The 21,913-nt window shown below is 42.9% G+C and overlaps 1 protein-coding gene and 1 long non-coding RNA gene across 3 annotated transcripts in view; one reads left to right on the top strand and one right to left on the bottom strand.

Annotated features, from left to right (window-relative positions):
• Window positions 1-7,772, bottom strand: part of LOC140132502 (uncharacterized) — a 132,410-nt gene extending 124,638 nt beyond the window's left edge. The window contains exon 1 of the long non-coding RNA XR_011855665.1: window positions 7,667-7,772. This is a non-coding gene — a long non-coding RNA (uncharacterized lncRNA). The remainder of the gene's footprint in view (window positions 1-7,666) is intronic.
• The window catches only part of OXR1 (oxidation resistance 1), a 305,238-nt gene that overhangs the window by 114,453 nt on the left and 168,872 nt on the right, over window positions 1-21,913 (top strand). The window lies entirely within an intron of this gene.

Genomic DNA, 21,913 nt, shown 5'->3' with positions numbered 1-21,913 from the left:
TCATCATTCAGTTAGTTATCCCATATCCTTTGTATAGGTGATAAGTCAAATACTTTGGACAACCTATTTAACCTTATCTGTAGCAGAAGTCAATTTGTGCTGCAGATTTTTAAAGGACATCTACCTCCAGGATGAAGGATTTTAAACCAAGCACGCTGACATACCATTGTGTGGCGCCTCTGGCAGGATCTGCTCTTCCTTAAGCTTCCTATGCCCTTGTTTTTAAGAAAGAAAGGCTTTAAAATCATGGAAATGAGTCTGAGGTGCTCCAAGCTTCATTAACACCTATGGAGCCTGGAGACCCAAAGGCTCATTTGCATAATTTTAAAAGCTTTTTTTTTTTTACAAACCAGGGCATAAGAAGCTAAAAGAAGAGCAGATCTTGACAGAGGGGGCACATATCGGTGTGTTAGTGTGTTTGATTTATAATCCTTTATCCTGGTCATGTCCTTTAAGAAGAGTATGGATGGAGTATATTTAGATCCCATCCAACTGTAACTGCTGCAACTGTAAGTCACTGAGGGTGATTTACCCGTTACGATAACTATGACACACATGATCCCCCCCTAACCTAAAAACTTCCACATTACAAATAGAGAGATGCAGAAAACGCATGCCGCCATGTTATCTGGGGGTAGTGGTGGTCATATACACCAGAGCTCTGTGAAAGGATGCCCCCATTACCACATTTGATGGAAACTGTAGCAATTCTGTGAAACCCAAAGGACTGTGAGCACCACAAGCTGTAGTTATCTGACCTAAAGTCACCTCCAGACCATGGCTGCCCCAGCATCTACCTCCATCTTGTACCTTCTACAGACCATTCTGTAGCCAGTTTCAAGGGCAGGGGGGTTCCTGCTACATTGTATCAGCCAACTACAAACATGACCCACTAGATTACATTTAGACCAGTAGCTTAGAGTCAAACTTAGAAAGCAGTGTCTGAGGGATTTCCAGTCCTTTCCCTTAACCAACAAACTCAGTACTGACTGTCCCGTAGGACTTTTCCAGGTTAGTTATAGTTGAGTAGCCTCTACAGCTAAACAGGAGACCTGTGGACACGTTAGGGGACATTTAATTACCTGGTCCTGACGCGATCCACGATCCGGACTGTGCGGTGACAAGGATGTCCGGCGTGATTCACCAAAATCGTGCGCCCGAGATCCTGCATGTGTCGCTTCCCCGCTCAGGTCCGGTGCATGTGAGTGCTTGTCTTGCGACACAATTTGTATTTTAAATCCCGCGCTCAGTCCAAATCAGTCGGGTTGTCTGACGGCCACAAACCCCGACCGCCAAAAACCCCTGTTAAATGTGGCGCAAATCGGAAATAGTCGGGAAACCCGACTGAAATGCGGTCCGCTGACCCTTAGTATATGTGCCCTGTAGTGTCTGTACCGAGACAGTGGGATGTAATTATGGAAACACAAGTCGAAGTAGACCGGCTATGGCTATAAGCAGTAGAGAGGTCGGGGGTCTTTATGGGCAGCAGTCGAGAAGACTTTCTAGGAATGAACACAATTTTGCCAACTTGAGGGACCAAAATGATGAGCACTTTGTAGGATCCCTATAATGCAGATGGGCGTTGGATGGCTTGAGGAGCTTAAGGTGCCCCATTTAATAGACTGAACGGGGGGAATCAGAACTTTGCAGTTCTTGATGCTTCTCTGCTCACTTATAAATTGAAATAAATGTTAAGACGCAGTCAATCCACATCGAGTAAGATAAGAAGATTATATAATACTTTATCAACTCTAATCTTCGGACGAGTCTCGTACATGTACAGGCGCGGGGCTGCTCATACCGGAGTGCACTCTGCGTGAACCCAGTAATCACACTAATCCCTTTAGACTAGTTAGGTGCAGTGATTGAGATCAGAGAACATAGCAATTCACTTCTCTCTGCACTTCAGCCAGCAGCAGGACTGATGAGAGGATCACCTTCTGCGAGGTTCTCTATTATGAGACTAAACTAAATTTAGGGAGAATGGTTGAATTATAGAATTTGCGTAAATTGTTTCAACCAATAGAAATCTAAAAATGAATATTACAGATGTGTCCTTCCTTACCTCTTCCCTGGCTGGACACGGTCAGATATGTGTGTTACTAGATGAGCAGCTTTGTGATATTGGGGCACATTTACTTACCCGGTCCCGCAGAGTTCACCGAAAGTGCATTGTTCGACAATAATGCAGTGTGCCGGATTATATGGGGGGGCGCCTGAGGCGTGTGTCCAGAGGCCCCCACCACTTTGCCCTTGAAGGGCCCTCCACCAAATGTGGGTGATTTGGGAGGTCTCATGACCAGGTAAACAGGGACCAGGTAAACAGGACTGTGGAGTCGAAGTCGTGGAGTCGGTACCATTTTGATGGAGGTAGAGTTGAAGTCCGGGAAATTGAGGAGTTGAAGTAGTAGTCGGAGGTTTGGCTTACCGACTCCACAGCCCTGTCTGCACATTATAACAGTCTGGAAAGCCATAGCAAGGAGGGTCTCTGATAACACCTGCAGGAGCACTTCTGGATCATAAGCATAATTTTAGATGTTGATAAAGACCCTCACCAAATTACATGACGCATACCTCGGGAAAGATATGGAAGGAAACAACTGTACAACAAGTAACTGATCCGGTTAGTCATCCGAGTCTGCTTGCCACTGCTTCCTATTCAATGTTGGGGTGAACACAGCACTATTGCTGTCCTGTGGCTATGTCTGGTACTGCAACTCGAGTTGCACTGGAAACTAGCAATACTCTGCAAGATGCTGCATGGCCCCAGGTTTCTAAGGATAACTGGGGGTAGGAAGAATTTGTTGCCCCATCTCAAGCATTGTCATGCATGCCCTATCCATCCCATGCCCATCTGCAATGCTCTGACTATCATACCCCACCTGCCAGTCCTTCCTCGTGGCTCTAGCATCTACTAAAAGCAATTATACCTAGTCAGTAAACTAAACTCCCACATCAATTATCCTGGGTTATGAATTATTCAAGATAATTTAATTAGATTTTTTTTTATAATTGAATTTTTAAAAAAATAAAATAAAGGCTTTTTTTCCCTTCATTTCAATTTTTCAGCTGAATTGTTTTGGAGCTGATTATCCAGCTGAAATGTGCAGATATGAAGTGAATGTCTCTGCCAAGTCATCCTTCTCCACCTCCAGTAAAACCTGCTGTTTGTAAAATCTGTACTAGGTATATACAGCAGTGTTATCTATTATACTGACATCCCAGGACTCTCCCGGCCAATCACTGTGTGTGGGTGGAATAATCAGGACTCTCCCGGGCAATCACTGTGTGTGGGTGGAGTAATCAGGACCCTCCCTGTCAATCACTGTGTGTGGGAGGGGTAATCAGGACTCTCACTGCCAATAACTGTATGTGGGTGGAGTTATCAAGACTCTCACTGTCAATCACTATTTAGGTGGATTAATCAGGACTCTCACTGTCAATCACTGTGTGTGGGAGGGGTAATCAGGACTCTCATTGTCAGTTACTGTGTGTGGGAGGGGTAATCAGGACTCTCCCTGTCAATCATTATTTGGGCAGAGTAATCAGGTCTCTCACTGCCAATCACTGTGTGTGGGAGGGAGGGATCATCAGGACTCTACCCCACCCACACAAAATGATTGGCAGTTAATCAGGACTCTCACTTCGAATCAATATGTGTGGGCGGGGTAATCAGGACTCTCACTTCCAATCAATGTGTGTGGGCCGAGTTATCATGCCTCACTCTGTGAATCACTGTGTTCGGTTTACAGTGTTCTGGTATTCGGGAAGCCCTAGACATTTGTGGTATCTCTACCTTGGCGCCAGGTGCAGGGTCATGGATGTAATGGAGGGATTGTGCTTTGCTATTCTACTCACTATTCTGCCATCTGACAAGATCTTTCCCTGAGCAGGAAACATTTTGAGGAACTAAAGTGGCGCGTATCTCCGGGAGGAAATTGGAAAAGGTGTAGATGGTCAAATCACAGTCAGAGATCTGCGCAGACACACGGAGCCGGGAGACGCTTCCCTGACAGTGATTTCTTCCTTAGTGATTCAATGCATAGAAAAATAATACAGCATAAAGTCATATTATAACACGACATGTAATGGAGGGGAGGTCTGTACATACCATGCCTGAGGAAATCTATAGGAACCTATACTTCATATATCGTGTTATATTTTTAACCCCTAAAAGACCAGATCCATTCCCTTTCTTTACATTTTCAATTTTTTTCTCACTGCATAAAACACAACTTTTTTATTTTACAAAAAAAGAGTCAGTAGAATCACAAAGATGCCAAATTTATATACATTTGTAATCTTTTCAAACTGTAACTTTTTCATACATTGGTGTAGGGTGTCTTTTTTGCGGGATGAGATGAAGTTTTCATTGATACTATGTTGAGACCTGAATAACCTTTTGACCCCCTTTATTCACCTGGGGGTGGAGCCATGGTGTATAAACTGCAGTTCACACATTTGGGTGTTTTTTCAATCTTCACCGCAAGGAATGAATGATTTGTATATTTTAATTAACGATCATTTTGGGCCAATTAGATACGGAACATGTTTATGATTTTCTTTATTTATGCATTCATTTAGGGAAATTAAAGGACCTGAATTTTTCTATTAATTTTTAGGGCGGAATTCACACTGTCAGTGATCAGTCAATGATCATGGAACATGAAAGTTGACGTGCATGGTCGTCTCCAGGTTTTACTAGGCCCCTGGGTGACAGAGCCTCAGTAGGCCCCTTTGCAGTGAACTCAAACAGTTCAGAAACTAAAACAGTCTTCTGTTCCCTAAAATATCCCCTAGTTTATCATCCCAAATTGCCGCATCATGGTTATTTTATATAAATCCCCCCTAAATCCCATTAAAATTCATTATACCTTATGTGGGCCCCCTGCAGCTCTGGGCCCGGGCACTTGCCCCGGTATGCCCAGTGCTGGCGCTGGCCCTAGTGACATGTCACAGGCTCATCATGCTTTCAGCGATGGAATATGTACAAGTAGAGCGCCCCCTAGCTAGAAAGTAGACATAACACTGTCAGGCAATGTAATGCTTTCAGCTCCTTGCATCTCTTTCTCTATAATTTGTTAGAATCTTTAGTACAGCGGTTGATTATCCCTTTAATAAGACATTAGGCACAGTGAAGGACCTTACATTTTCAGTTCAACAAGCTGCAATGAGCTAGGAAAACTATAACATCGCATTTCAGCTTCTATATTTAGCACACGACTAACCATTAAATGTAATGTATAATGTATCCTGCAGATTTCTCTGGGCTAGGGCTGCAATTCTCCGCGCTCACAATTCCTTGTTTTACAAATGATGTTTTCCTCCAGCAGAATAAATACAGAACATATCGCCGCTCCGAGATCTCAGGCCGGGGCTTTATTCTAGTTTGGATGATTACCGACTCACATTGGATTTGCAGCAAGGAGAGATGTTTATTCTGTTTTCTAGATTGACTGCAATTTTATTGATTTATTGTGAGATTTTTTTTTATTCTATGGGGGTCACAAAAGTACAACAAGAAATATTGGGGCAAATTTACTTACCCGGTCCATTCGCGTTCCAGCGGCGGCTTCTCCGCTCTGGATTCGGGTCCGGCCGGGATTTAATAAGGTAGTTCTTCCGCCGTCCACCAGGTGGCGCTGCTGCGCTGAAAGTAAACTCATCGCGCCGGAATGCACCGAGCTGGACCAGGTGAAGGTAAGCGGTCCTTATGCGACACATTTTCGGTTTTTAAATGCGGCGGTTTTTCCGAATACGTCGGGTTTTCGTTCGGCCACGCCCCCCGATTTCCGTCGCGCGCATGCCAGCGCCGATGCGCCACAATCCGATCGCGTGCGCCAAAATCCCGGGGCAATTTAAGTACAAGCGGCGCAAAACGGAAATATTCGGGTAACACGTCGGGAAAACGCGAATCGGGCCCTTAATAAATGACCCCCATTGTGTGGATGGTCGGTTTTCTTTTCTTCAAATATTGCTACTACCAATCAAATGGATTGAAATGGTGCTATTCTTAATGGTATATACATTTTAACCCCTGTACAGACACATGGACTTTGCTGCAAGGTAATCGAAGGGATCCATCAACCATGAGGCAAGTTGAGCCACTCGCCTCAGGCAGCACCGCCTGCAGCAAAAGGGGGGGCAGCATCGGAGGCAAAGTCACCTGCTACAAAGCAGAACCTGCTGCTTAAATATACTGGGGCACATTTACTTACCCGGTCCTGCTCGATCCTTGCTGTGCGTTGACGAGAATGAACTTTGCCGCGATTCACTAAGATTGTGCGCCCGATATCCTGCATGTGTCGCTCACTTCCCCTCTCGCGTCCGCCGGAGTTCACCATCTTCTTCCTGGTGCATGTAAGTGCATTGGTTGTGATTCAATTTGAATGTTAAATCCAGCGCTCAGTCCAAATCAGTCGGATCGTCCAACGACACGCCCCCCGATTACTGTCTCATGAAAGCCAGTGCAATTGCGCCACAATCCGATTGCGTGCGACATAATCCCCAGTTAAATACCTGTCACAGCGGGACAAATCCCGAAAATTTCTAAAATCCGACGATTCACCCAGTGTCTACTTGCACCTGATGTCAGCAGGAGACACTATTTTTAGGTGGCACGTCCTGCTTTGTAGCAGATAACTGTGCAGGTGGTGCTGCCTGAGGCAAGATGCTCAGGTCGCCTAATAGCAGATAAACCCCTGCCCCCAGGTCACTATCATTTTCTCAATCACAGCTAATTCATGCAGGTTAAAGGATATCTACCATCAGTTTATCCAGATCCTCAGGAATTATTTGTCTCAGGACTTATTTTCTTCTTTTATCATAACTTTATACTCCACAATTTGCGCCATATAAAGTTATAAAAATTATGCTAATCAGTTACATGATGCTACATTATGCTACATCACCGGAACGCCCCAGAACTACTCATCTTTTAATTTATTCACTCCCTCGTTACACTACCACTCCCACTACTGCAGGCGGGACTGAAATAGTAATGGGGGATCAAATTAATTATAAGACAAGGTGCTCTGAGGTGTTCCGGTGACATAACTGAAGCACCCCAGACTGATTAGCATAATTTTTATAACTCTATGTTTGCCGAAATCACAAATAAAAGAAGCCCAGAGAAGAATAGTACCTCAGGTTAGTAGGACACGTCTACCATTAGTAAAACTGATGAGAGATATTCTGTAAGGAGTTGTAACAGTATGGATATCATGGGATAGGCCAAGGGTATGGCATAGGATAGGCCAAGGGTACGGCATAGGATAGGCCAAGGGTACGGCATAGGATAGGCCAAGGGTACGGCATAGGATAGGCCAAGGGTACGGCATAGGATAGGCCAAGGGTACGGCATAGGATAGGCCAAGGGTACGGCATAGGATAGGCCAAGGGTACGGCATAGGATAGGCCAAGGGTACGGCATAGGATAGGCCAAGGGTACGGCAGTGTTTGACAGCAATCTAGGTAGAGGTTAGATAAGAAACATTTCTGAAACAAAAATATACTAATCAGAAGACAACATGAAGATCCCCTGGGTATCTACCAGAAGTTTTAGAAAAGTTGAAAATCCTTCCTGAAATGAAGTAGAACTTATTAGGGATGAGATCTCTGAGGAGACCTGTCTCGTCTCTTCTAAATAATTCTCTGAAAAACAAACCTGATAAGTAGATGGCATCAGTGGGATGAGCAGTCAGCGGTGGTTACTGAGCAGATGTCTCTATAAATTCCAGGCCGCTCCGATGTGACACACAGTTGGGACTCGGTAGAAGAGTCTGGTAAATAAATTGATACTTATCCATTAATTATCCAGCAAATTAGAAAGGAAATATGTAGATATAATCTAAAACAGACGCAAAGCAGAAAGATGTCATAAACTCTAAAGATGGTTCTTTCACATAAATACTAACTTGGCCAACAACTCTCCGAAACAAACTCGCTATATGCATAAACACGTGGTTGGACCAGGGACGGATGTGTTGTCACTACAGAGTAAGCCACTGATCAACATCTCTGATGGCAATGTCCCCCTTTAAAAATAAGGATCAGGCTTGTTTAAAGGACATCTACCACCAGATTTACTGGTGGTAGACTGTCCCCATGTCAAGCCCGTTACCTTAGGGGCTACTGGGAGATGGTCTTCTTATCTTTCTGAAAGTCCTTTAGTCCAAGAAATCCACTTCTAATGCTAATGAGCCGCAGGTGCTCAGGCCTACGTCAGTTGAGCACCTCCTGGCTCCAGCCGCTAATAAATTATGCACGCCCCGCCTGTCTGCCAGTCCCGCGCATGCACAGTAACACCTGCCTTGTGCAGTCGGCTGGAGACCGGTTCCCAGCCGATTGGTAGGTTTCCTTTAAAACCCACCACAATGCTGACATTGCTTCCAATCACCAGGGTACCTCGCTACCTCTCACCCCATACCAAAATTGGGGTTCTAGGCTTAAAATCAGAGGTGTTCCGCAGTTGGACTGGGTTCCCTCCGTAGGTTCTTGAATCCCAGGCTATAGGTGTAACCCAACCCTTTAACCCTCTCATGAAACTGAGAACTCCTAATCATGAGTTATGTACAAGTTATGGGGCAAATATGATTTACCTTTGTGTGTTTTTAAGCAGGAAAGAGGCACACAAACTTTTCATCCTTTGATCCCCTTGCTCCAGAGATGTTCCTGAAAAGGTGTTAAAGGGAACCTATCACCAGGGACCTCATTTTCACTAAAGACAGGTTGAAGGAGGCCATCACAACTGCATTGCAAATATGCCTTCCTGCTTTTTCTAAGAATTTGCATTACAATATAACTGTGTGTTTTAACCTACCTGACTTCCAGACAAAACCCTCTGTGTAGTCCCTGGGGTTGGCTTTGGTTTGCATGTATTTAAAAAAAACAACACATGACTTTTCTGTGCTGCTCACTCCTCAGCTTCCAGTCCCCACCTTTTTGCTGCTTCAGAGGAACAGAGCTCTCATCATTGTGTTCCTGTACAGCTCCTCTCTCCTGCTTCTTCACAGAGTTCACAGCCTGGTCAGCTGACATCAGTGGTGGAGGGAGGAGCTGTACAGGAGCACAAAGATGGGGGCTGAGAGCGGAGGAGTGAGCAGCACAGACAAGTCACATGTTGTTTTTGGAAATGCATCCAAACCAGAGCCCAACCCCTGGGACTACCCAGAGGATTCCGTCAGGAATCCAGGTAAGTAATAAAACACAATTATATTGTACTGCAAATTCCTAGAGAAGGCAGAAAGACATCTTTGCACTGCAGGTGTAATGGGCTTCTGTAATCTATCTTTAGTAAAAATAAGGTCCCTGGTGACAGGTTGCTTTTAAGACTCACACTCTGTGTACAAAATGGCTTCACCCCAGTACTTTGAAAATCATGGCCTCCCCCAGGGTTGTCCAGCAGCAGATAACGCATCCCGTCCTGGCAGGTCCTGTCTTCGTCTAAAGGGTCAATAACATCTAGACTACAAAAGGAGTCTCCTGTAGATGTAATCTGGTGGGGTAATAAATGCGAGAACGTGGGCTTCAGTCCATAAAAAATAAAATAAAAAGGAAAATGTACAACTGGTGTAATATTATCACAGAATTTTATACAGTTATGTGGTTTTAATCTGAATTGTGCCCCATAGTGTAAGAGCTGGTGAGAGACGAGAGGATGTGGGGAGGCAGAGGCCTGGAGATATTGCGTCTTCTCAGCAGGTTCTGGAGTGAAGTTCAGCGTGGTAGCGCTTCTTGTCATGTGCATTGATGTCTTTGTTTGCCAGAGGGGGGAGAGATTCGCGTCTTTCAAGATGGAGCGTAGCAGTCGCCTCAAACACACTGATCAGCGGCGTCTTTAGTCTTCCTACGAGTCTACAAATAGGGAGTCATCAAGGCAGACAAATATTCCAGGGTCTGTGATTCTCAGTCCTTGTTCTTCTCTCTTGTTGTTATGTTTTAATATTTTTTCCCTATTTTATTCTCAAGAAATAGTTCTATTGTTTTGCTCCCGGCAGGATTTCATTGCAAGGGAATTCCAGGTACAGATGTTTATTTTAGATCCAACTCGTCTCCGAAAAATGTCTCCATTGTTCAAGCTGATATTTGTGCCATTACAGCAGCCGCATGAGCGTAGGGCTTTTATAACCTGACATTTATGCTGCTACTTGATCGCTCTGCCTGATCTTGTTGATCCTCCTTATCTTCCATGCAGTCATCTTTATTATCAGGGAAGGAATGTAGATGAAGTTACAGCCATAGTGGGCAATAGAAGAGTGTTGGGAGAGATTCAATGGTTCGGCCGCCCTCCATGTCGACGGGGCTGTGTTGCAATACTTAAAACAGCCACTATACAATATATGGCGCTGTGCTTGGTAGACTTTGAGGAGGTGTAGGTTGTTGGGTGTCATACCCCAATGATAGAAGATCAATAAAAATATATCCTGGAATTACCCTTAAATGTTTTAGAGGTAGAAACCAATCTTAAGTCAATTGTTAAACTTTATCAATTCAGATTTTATACTAATTGATATTAATATTAATTACCCTCTCGCTGCCCTGAACCACCCATTATATTAATATCTTGTCGCCGATGGACGTTATTCCATTTAACATTTCTGTTTTTCACTCTCCACCTTCAAAAAATCCTAAACTTTTTTATTTTTTGGTGTGCAGAGCTATACGAAGATTTGTTTCCTGTGTAACAATGTATAATTCCTAGTGATGGGATTTTATATTCCATGCCGTTTACTGGGAATCGGGAAAAAAAAAACAAATGCAGTGCATTAGCGAAAAAACGCATTTGCGCCATATTCTTGTGGGATTTGTTTTTATAGTTTTAACTATGGGCTCCAAATGACACCTCCCCTTTATTTTTTGGGTTGTTATGATCACAGAGATACAAAATTTTTTACTATACTATACTATAATTCTTTCCATTATGTACTTGGACAAGGAGCGTCACTTACTCTAAGTGTCGCTCCTTGTCCAAGTACATAATGGAAAGAATTATAGGGACTCCATTGCGCATGCCCCACCACTTCGTTTTTAACTTGGGATGAAGGATATCAACTACGCATGCGCTATCCCTATCGGATCCTTGAGGACCACTTGACTATACCGCGCATGCGCGGCTTACTCCGTCGGGCTGGTCACGATTTGTGCGACAAGATTACATGACGTCATGAGCATGCGACCTCCCGAACATTGACAACATCCGGTGAAAGGCACGATCCGGTGGTTTACATCCACCTATACCTTTTAACCTTAAAAGAGCTAATGCCTTTAGGCGATATAAAACGGAGCCTCATTGGTGGGTATTCAATCCACCTGTTAGCGTAGGGTGATGACAACAGAGGGATAGGTTATATATACTTGGAATTCACATGGTCACGCTGCAGTCAGCCCCTAACCCCTGATGACGCCTGTTGGGCGAAACATGTCGGGTGGGCAAAGCTGACCTGTTGTACTATTTTTAATTAGCAATAGATAGCCATCCACCACTGAAAGCAAGTAGTAGGGATTAAAAATCAATAATGCCCTAGGGAACATATAGCAACTGTCGCTGTACCCAAGTATAGCAACGGGAGATGTAGTGACTTCTATACCCTGGCTGCGACCCTTTATGTATCCTCTGCAAATTAGTGGGAACTGATCAAACCCACCGCGAGTATATCCCCGTATAGCAGCAAGGATAGAAGCCCTATCTCCTGGCTGATCACATAGTGGGGATGCAGTCTACTTGTGGTTTTAACATACACGTCTTGCTCTTAAATAATGGATTTAATAAAGGTTACGTCTTAATCAAACACTCACTATAGCCCTGGTGGATATGAAAGGGGGTTTTTTTTGGTCGCTAGCCAGGCGACTACTGGTAACTAAAAAACATATGAGATTTGATCACTTTTTATTCATTTTGGAGGAACAGTTTTTAAAGCTGCTGGTTGTATTTCAGGCTGTTTTTTTTTTTTTTTGCTATGGTGAGAATTACAGGCGGCCCCTACTTAAGAACACTCGACTTACAGATGACCCCTAGTTACAAACGGACCTCTGGGTGTTGGTAATTTACTGTACTTTAGCCTTAGGCTACAATAAACAGCTATAACAGTTATCACAGGTGTCTGTAATGAAGCTTTATTGTTAATCCTGGTTCTTATGGCAACCCAACATTTTTAAAATCCAATTGTCACATAGACCAGGTAAAACTTGTCTGGGGTTACAATTATAAAATATACAGTTCCGACTTACATACAAATTCAATTTAAGAACAAACCTACAGACCCTATCTTGTATGTAACCAGGGGACTGTGTGTACTATTAATAAATTCCTCAGCTTTTATTCGGATGTGACCCCAAGCTAATGTGAATTCTATTGTTGTCCTTTTTAGAAGATGTTATATAGAATGCTTTCTCAAAATTACAACCCAACCCCCCGGAAAAATTCTATGATTTGCTTGCATATAGTGATTTTCCACAATCACATCTTGCCAAGGGATAAGGGGTTGTCAGGTGTCTTCAACCCCACCACATGCAGTACACGAAAAGCACAATGAGTAGTTTGTACATGAAATGAATTTCCATCTCCTGAAAAGAAATTATTTCCCGATTCACAATGAAGCAGAATAAAAGCACAAACAATAGGGGAACGTTCTCTGATATTGCCAAGAGGAAAACATGACTTCTCAGGGGAGCTGGAGGCTGCACAACATCAAAGCGCTCAAGAATTCTCTAAGCCCCGTAGTAAAAAGCCATCAAATGCGACTTTATCAGAAAACCAAAAAAAAAACTCACACCGTCCTACTGGCACAAAAGGCCAAAATTTTGCCCGTGTGAAGTTGACGATTCCTTTATAAATTGGATGGCTGCCATTTTGAAGTACAGATTAAAGGGGTATTCCCACGACGACAAGATTCTTAAATATACTCGTGATAACAAAATAACACATTCTCTAAATCACTGATATTAACAAAAATACAGCATTCCACAAATATAAGTCCAACCTATCTCTTTCAGTCCTGGTGTACACAATTTTGGTTGCCTCTGAATCTGACCATAAATTTTCTGACTATGGTCGGATTCTTCTCATGAATAGCATCTGCTGTCTGCATACTGCAGTGCTCTCTGCCTCCTCCCTGCATTACAAGACCATGTCAGACACAGGCGTTTCCTTCCGGCGAACAGCAGTGTGAGGAGACTTACTCTATAAGCTACAGGCAAATAAGGACTTTATCCAGGAGGGAGGCATATAGTGGAGCTGACCGTGTGTGTGTGTTATAGACGAGTTAGCAGATCTGAGAGTGTCATTGTGTGTTATATCCATCTCATGGATGTCATCATCTCTGATCTGTCTTATCTCTCTTTTTCTATGTGTCAGATATTAAAAGAATATTCAAAAGCTAAATAAAAGTGCAGTTGAACCCTGTACCTTGATAATAAAGCACATTGTCAGCACACGGCATCTCATAGCACAGAGGGATTATGAACTGTCTCCTTAGAGAGACCATCACTGAATGATAGGAGCTAAAACAGCAATAAAACTGAGTAAAATTGTAAAAGTAATGGGTTAAAATGGGATCTTTATTGTATGTATCTTTATTGTATGAACTAGGGGGTTGAGACTTAAGAACTTTCTTTCATGGGCAAACCCCTTTAAATATTAGGTAGTTACATTCACAGAAGAGGTTTTCATAATGACATTATTGATGGAAGATGACAAAAAGAAGTTATGTCTGCAAGTGCATCTGAGGACAGAAGATTCCTTTGACCACGTTGGCTTCCAAATTGTGGTTCTCCAGCTATTGTGGAACATCCCCCAGCGTTATCCAAAAGCCAGTGGATACTAAAAGTGATAGTTTTGCAAAGCCAGAGGGACACTGGTTGGAAGTCACTGCTGTTTGAAGACCTCATTGATGTTAAGTCTAGATCTATGAGCTCCTGGTATCTACTGCAGTGAATGTGGGATTTAAAGGGAACTTGTCATGAGGATTTAGGTCCACAAGTCATCGATAAGATGTTATCCAGGACAGTGAAAGGATCCCAATGATGGTCTTCAAGCATATTAAGCATACAAGTGACCTGTATGAAGTCACAGGGTGGATGTAAGTCATGCGGGTCTGACCCCACCTGTTTTGACTAATAACCCATCTCCAGCAGTTGCCATCCAGTTTTGTGATGATGTACCTGGACTATGGGACATCAATTGAGCCGGGAGCCAACATATGACTCTTCTCCGCCCATATGACTCTTACAGGTGTTTGTCTGCATAATGCTGAATTTCCCATAATATTCAAGGACATCAGAAATGAATAGAGTAAGTGATATTAGTCAAATTTGTAAAATTCTTCATTTAAGAAAAATTATTCGGTGTCCTATTTTCCTCCCTTCTCCCCTGCAGTGAGCACGGATTCTGAAAGCTGTCCCAAATTTCCTACAGAGCAGATAGATATGGAGAAGAGGCGAAAGATTTACATATCTAGAGAATATTTCGTTTTTCCATCAGTGCTGGTTTCTCCCGCTTTCTCTGTCTCAGACTTGTTTGTTCCTGGCTTGATGCTTTTCTGTGTATTAGTGTGAACACTGGTCTAGCTCTGATTTCTTGTGATCACTCCACTGTCCAGTGGCTTCCAGACAAAGTACGTTTTTTTCTGTGTCACCTTGTAGGGTCTCTCAGGGACCATTAGCTTGGTTGCTGTAGACAGGGCCATAGCCTCCAGGGACGTTGTAAGGTTAGTTTGCCACCACTTACCCAGCTTGCACCGAGTTTGCTTGTGTTTACACAGTTGATGAACAGGTTTGTTACAATTTAACTTCACGATTCAGTTCTGTAGGGAGTCAAGCCGTTAGAAACTTTATCAGCTTCTCCTTATGGATCAGCTGCAAGTACGCTGCAAGTATGTTACGGAAAGCTAATTTGTACACAGTGCTAAAAGCAGAAAGAAATGAAGGAAAAATAGGACATAATAATAAGAATTTTCCTTTAATAAAAGGAAAACTTTATTATTTACTATTAGTACCTGCATTATTGATTTCTGTATGTAAAAACATTTTTTTTACTGAACTGCATTGTATGGTATTTTAGGCCAGAAATTAATATTTTTTTAATTTACTTTCATTATACACACTTAACCATTTGTCTTCTGCAGCCAGCGTGTATTCTTCTACATTGCAGGCTGCTCAGTCCCCTTCACTGTACAATGTGTTAAATCAGATTATCTGCGAGCTCAGCCTTAACATTGCTGAACCTGAATTTTTCATCCAAATAAGATAAAGTTATCTCTACCTTATGTGAAGAAATCTAAGCTGTCAAAAAGATATCTCTGTCCTCTGTCCTATGTCAATAGGGGTGAGCAGCCTGCAATGTATGGAAGTGCATGCAGTTTGTTGAAGACAAACAGTTTACTATAAGAAAAACTTATTTAATAAAAAAATGTATGGATTTCAGTATATGTTTCTCTGAAAATGTCCTTTCTAGAATGTCCTCCTTAATGAAAAATGTCCATTTACTTATAAAAAAGCATGTTTTACCTGATATGAGCCACTTTTAGAGGCTTCAGGGGGAGAGTCACTTCAGCTGTCCCTATTGTTTGGGTATAAAGGTCCTAGAAACATAGTGTCATATTAAAGAAGGAAATCTCATCTATAAGGTCGCACTTGTAGTTGTGATTCTGATAGTAGTTCTTCGAGCTACAGAACTGGAGATACAGGCAGTTAAAGACATAGGTGAGGACTGGACATTTATCTGACATTTATCTGCTAATTTTTTTTACGACTTTGGATAAACGAGGCGACTGGTAGTTTAATGCAGTAAAATCTGGTCATAGAATCCCTTAAAGTTTTTGACAACTACAATGAATCCTTATGGAGAACATCATCACGAAAGGTTGTGGGTAGTGAAAAGCAAACCCGTTCAAATTTTGCCGAGTTCAGCTGAACCTTGAAGAAAAGTTTGGTTTGTGTAGCTGAGGCCTGAACACTCACCAGTAACATCCTTGATCAGGCAGGTGTTAACTCTTGAAATATTGCCGGCATGGGGAAACCTAGGGGAAAAAGGCTTTATACAAGCTGCCGTCAGCATTTAAAGGACATCTACCACCAGGATGAAGGATTATAAACCAAGCACACTAACATACTGGTGTGCGCCCCCTCTGGTAGGATCCGCTGTTCTTTTAGCTTCTTATGCCGTTGTTTTTACAAAAATAGGCTCTCAAAATTATGCAAATGAGCCTGAGGGTCTCCAGGCTCTATAGCTGGTAATGGAGACTGGAGCCCCTCAGACTCATTTGCATAGTTTTTAAAGCCTTTTCCTTACAAACAAGGGCATAGTAAGCTTAAAGAAGCCGGCCAAAGGGGGGCACACACCAGTATGTCAGTGTGCTTGGTTTACAATCCTCACTTCTGGTGCTAGATATCCTTTAAAGGGTAAGCACCTACAATTGGTTCCGGCACCAGACGTGGGCGTTGCTGGTGGGGGTGAATTACTAAGGGTCCGCGGAATGCATTTCCGCCGGGTTTCCCGACTATTTCCGATTTGCGCATCATTTAACAGGGTTTTTTGGCGCATGCGATCGGATTTTGGCGCAATCATGCGAAACAAATCGGCCACGCCAACTTTCATGCAACACAAATGGGGGGGCATAGCCGTCGGACGATCCGACTGATTCGGACTGAGAGCGGGATTTAACATTCAAATTGTGTAGCAAGACATGCACTTACATGTACCGGGAAAAAGAAGGTGAACTCCGGCGGACCTCAGCGGGGAAGTGACACATGTAGGATATCGGTCGCACGATCTTGGTGAATCGCCCCCGACTTCATCCTGCGACAGGACAGGGTAAGTAAATGTGCCCCAATGTATTTCTATTATTCCTGTTCCATTTCTATAGCCAGAACCTTAGTAGAACATTTTCCAGTCCTCTCACGCTAAACTCCATTACCCTGACAGTGTCATAGGAAAAGGCAACTATTAGCTCCCATTCTCTTCCATAAATGCTGCAGTAGGGAAGTGTTTATTCAGCTGTAATTGGCTTTTCTCGGCGATGTGACACAGCTGTCTGAAATGTATCACGGAATAGTCGCCATGACTCATCCCGGTATCTCTCACAGACGGGAGCTCGTGGCTGGTGCAGACGATCACACACATCCGCCAGCCGCTATGTTTTATGCCAAAGTTTGATTGTAATTGCGCTGGATCTCTAAGTGCTTGTTACACTGTTTTGGGATCAGCACAACTTACAGTGACACCACTTTTCCGGGAATAGTAGGTTTTAATTAATTTTTAATACAATCTCCTTGTTACATCTCGGAGGGGAAAGAGTCTCATATCTCTAATAAGTCTGCAGCTGCAGAAAGCGTAAGTTAAGCAATGATAACAAAACCTTCATGTACTGTATCTACAGATGTCACTCGTAGTAGATGTAGCAGAGACGAATGTGCTGGAGGTAGGAGAACCGCGACTGTCACATGTTTTAGGATTGTTGTTTTTTACTTTGCGTGACATATCATGACTAGAGATGACCAGGTTGGGCGAAATTCAGATTTGTTGAGTTCAACTCAATACAGAGAAAAAATTTGGGTCAACACAAACATAATTAAAATCAATGGGGATTTGAAGTTTAACACCCAAAAGAGGATATAAAAGTAGGAAGAGTAAGGACTAGAGGGGTGAAAAACGGTGGGAATAACAGGGATGCTTCCCCGTCCAAAATTGGTTACGGAAAGTACTTAAGAATATAACATAAACATGTAATAAACAAAGAAATAATAGAAAAAAATACAGCTACTGCGGAATTAGACAATTTCAAGATGAAATTCAGGTACTTCAGAGTACTGAGGCAGCATCTTTAAGATTTTTCCGGATGATGCTGGAACTGTAAACTATATTGAGGCTGTCCTTAGAGATTTTGATGGAACTGCAAACTATACTGAGACTGCCCCTTAAAGATTTTGTTGGAATTGCAAATTATATTGAGACTGCCTCTTAAAGATTTTGCTGGAATTTCAAACTATACTGAGACTGTCCCTTAAAGATTTATCTGGAACTGCAAACTATACTGAGACTGTCCCATTAAGATCTTGCTGCAACTGCAAACTATACTGAGACTGCCCCTTAAAGATTTTATTAATTCATGCTGGAACTGCAAACTATACTCAGATTGTGCATGTGAGATATTGCAGGATGATTATAGAACTGCAAACTATACTGAGATTGTAAAGATATTGCTGGATTAAGCTGTAAATGCTAATAGCACCACCCTATGATTCCAAGACAAGGAGGACAGTCCGATAACCTTATAACACAGTTTCCAATCTTCCCCGGAAATAACCCCCAAGTGAGCATGCCATTTATTCTTAGAATGGTGAACTACTCCGTTCACAAACCCGTGCATGATGGGGCAGATTTACTTACCCGGTCCATTCGCGATCCAGCGGCAGGTTCTCCGACGCTAATTCAGGTCTTCCGGTGATTCACTAAGGTAGTGTGCCCGATGTCCACCAGGTGTCGCTGCTGCACTGAAGTTCATCTGAGTTCACTGGAGTTCACCAAGCTAGCCTGGGTGCAGGTAAGCGCGTGTCAAGCGACACATTTTTTTTTAAATACGCAGTTTTTTCCGAATTCCGACGGCCACGCCCCCCGATTTCCGTTGCGTGCATGCCGGCGCCTATGCACCACAATCGGATCGCGTGCGCCAAAAACCCGGGGCAATTCAGGGAAAAACGGTAATATTTGGGAAACACGATGGAAAAACGTGATTCGGGCCCTTAGTAAATGACCCCCAATATGTTTATACATTGGAGAAATCACCTTGTTCAGTGCCCTAGTGCTAATCAAAAATTCTATTCCGATATCATTATACATGGGTTTGACACACCCTCATCAGGCAATCGTCTACTGAGAATGACAAAATCTTTGTGCTGTAAAATTCACACCATGAACGGGTAACTCACCTACAGTATATCTCGTGATACAAAGTTGCAGCCAAGTGAGGGCCACTAGCGTCCAGGCTGGAGCCAACTATTCCCTATTGCTCCTCCACCACTGCGGGGTAGAAGCGGTGATCCGGCATGCAATTCCCATTGGAACAACAGCATCGGTGACTCTTACACTGCGCTCCCTCTGATGAGAACATATTGACGAAATGGAGGTATTAGGGGACGCGATCAACTGCCAGGGACAGACTTGGCTACCGCCCTTGGGAGCTAAACCTAAAAGGGGTGATTAAGGGAAAGATAGGGAATGCCTCCCTAGCCTTTGGGGCATATCACAGCCTGACATATTTGAGAGCCCCTGACCCTATGTGAATCCTTGGTAAGGGCTACTCTACCTCTATAGACTAAACATATTAGAAGCTTGTGAGATAGAATTGAATGAAGAATGTTCACTTGGCTGCAACTTTCTATCACGAATATACTGTAGGTGAGGTTTTGTCAGTCTATAAGTAGACGGTTGCCTGAATAGGGTGTATAACGGAGATTATAACCTTGGAGCACTGGGGTATGATTTTAAAAATATCTTACCGTTTTTTTCAGACTATAAGGTGCACCAGATTATAAGGCGCACCATCAATAAATGCCTGCTAAAACATCTAGGTTCATATATAAGGTGCACCGGATTATAAAGCGCACCTGATTATAAGGATGAATGACCAGCAGGTGGCAGACCTGTACACAGTTCAAGGCAGCTGTTGTCTGTGAGTATGGATCATATATAAGGCGCACTGGACTATAAGGCGCACCTTTGATTTCTGAGAAAATGAAAGGATTTTTGTGCGCCTTATAGTCCGAAAAATACAGTAAAATAAGATTTGATATGTCGCTTTTCCTTTCGTAATCAAATGAAAACTGTGCCGGCATTATGGGGGAGCCCCTCACTCTACATTGGGGGGTTGTCGTTCCGCTCTAAACTGATTGGAACAAGCACATGAGCCGGGGCTTTGTCTGGGAGATTTTGTTACACTTCATTCCCGCTTCCTTTGAAGATGTCGGACCGTATGTGTTTGATCTTAGAGAAATACATTTTAGGTGTAGAAATCTTAATAGAAGTCAAGTTCTAATTAAGAATAGAAGAAAAAAACAACTCGGAGCTTCATAAATTGGAGAATTGAGGTCATTCACCTAAACTAGAAGAAGAATATTAAAGGTGATGTCAGTTCGGACCAATTATTCCCGATTCTCACATTCTCTTTGCAGAATTAAAACCAAAATATAATTAGATCCCTTGTTCTGTTCTCCAAAGGGAGAAGAGGTTTTATCTCTTTTAGTTTTTTATAAAATACATAATTTGCTTGCACTTATTATTACATTACAGAATCTTTTTTAAAAGGAGTCTCTCTCTCCTCCGTATCCCTCAACACTTTATGAGGTTTCTTGTTTCCCAACAATCTGTCAATTTAGAAAAAATTTCAGTTTTGTATCTTTTTGTGAATGAGCTCCATGGTGCAGCACGAGCTTGGCTACATCCGCTGGTGCACTTGAATTTTTCCCAGTACTAGACAATGATTGACCTCTTGTCACATTTGCATCTTGGTCTTCTGCAGCCGCAGTCTGAACAGTGCTCTATATGCTGTACTGCTGGCTCTCTGCAATCCTTACTCTGAACCAGCAAACATTTCAGAGCTCGTCCCCCTCTCACGTGGAGCATACATTTTACTGATAAAAAAATAAAACCCTGATAAAAACCCTGTGTGCACCATCCTCAACTGCCAGTTAAGTTTGCCTTGCTAGCTTTCTTTTCAGTTCCTTGCTCGCTATTGATTTGATTTTTTTTTTAATATTTGGCTTACGTTCTTGACTATTTTTCTGTATATACGATTCTGTACTTTATATGTTATCGCAGTTGTGACCCAGATTTTTGGACTCCCCTTTGTGTCATTTGTTTAGTTACTTGTCCACACTTTGCCGCAAGGAGGGACTATCTTTGTGGTTGTCCCAAATCGTTTAGGATACACAGAGGCAAGCAGGCAGGGCTGGGGTGGGGCTGGCGTTTTAGGGTTCACTGTCCTATCTCTGAGTTCAGTGTCCCCATTACATCTCATTTATAGGAAGAAAACCTCAGCTGATAAGTGTAAGTTATAGGCCCTCCACTAATATATACATTAGGGCACATTCACTAAGGCCCTAGCACCAGTTTTCTGTCGGACTTTGCATGTTCATTTTGGTACAAACTGACCGTTTTGGGGCGCGGCTGCACTAGTCTTCATGCAACACAAATTTCTGCACTGAAGTCCGAAAAATATGGTATATCTCATGTCTATCTACTGTATGTGTTATCATCTTTCTATGAGGCACATTTATCTATTCCATATACAGTTTAAATTAATCACCCTCATCCACAAAGCTCTACATAATGCTGCACCTCCCTACCTCTTCTCTCTTATCTCACCCTATGGTGCAACCCGTGCTCTTCAATCTACATGTGATCTTAGATTAATCACTTCCTTAATTCGAACCTCCCACTCACATGTCCAGAGCTTACCCGAGCTGCACCAATTCTCTGGAATGACCTTCCCCGGTCTATCAGTCTAATACCCAACCCCCAAAGTGTCAGACATGCCACTTATTCAGACTGGCCTATCACTCTCGATAACTGCATACAACGTTAACTCTTTATTAACTAATTCTGGGCACTCCCCTTGACTTTGGACTTTTTATGGCGGCTGATGACTGGATCAAGCCACAGAATTTTTACTTATTAAACTATTTTATTCCATTCCCTTATAAAAAATGGCTGGGCCATTATACCAGCTCTTATACGTCTTGTGTCACCCCTCATCCTCATAGACTGTAAGCTCTTGTGTCACCCTCTCATCCTCATAGACTGTAAGCTCTTGTGTCACCCTCATCCTCATAGACTGTAAGCTCTTGTGTCACCCCCTCATCCTCATAGACTGTAAGCTCTTGTGTCACCCCCTCATCCTCATAGACTGTAAGCTCTTGT

This window comes from Engystomops pustulosus, chromosome 5 (assembly GCF_040894005.1).
Source record: "Engystomops pustulosus chromosome 5, aEngPut4.maternal, whole genome shotgun sequence".
NCBI lineage: Eukaryota > Metazoa > Chordata > Amphibia > Anura > Leptodactylidae > Engystomops > Engystomops pustulosus.
The sequence above is the reverse complement of the archived record's forward strand: the minus strand, read 5'-3'. Positions and strand labels throughout refer to the sequence as shown.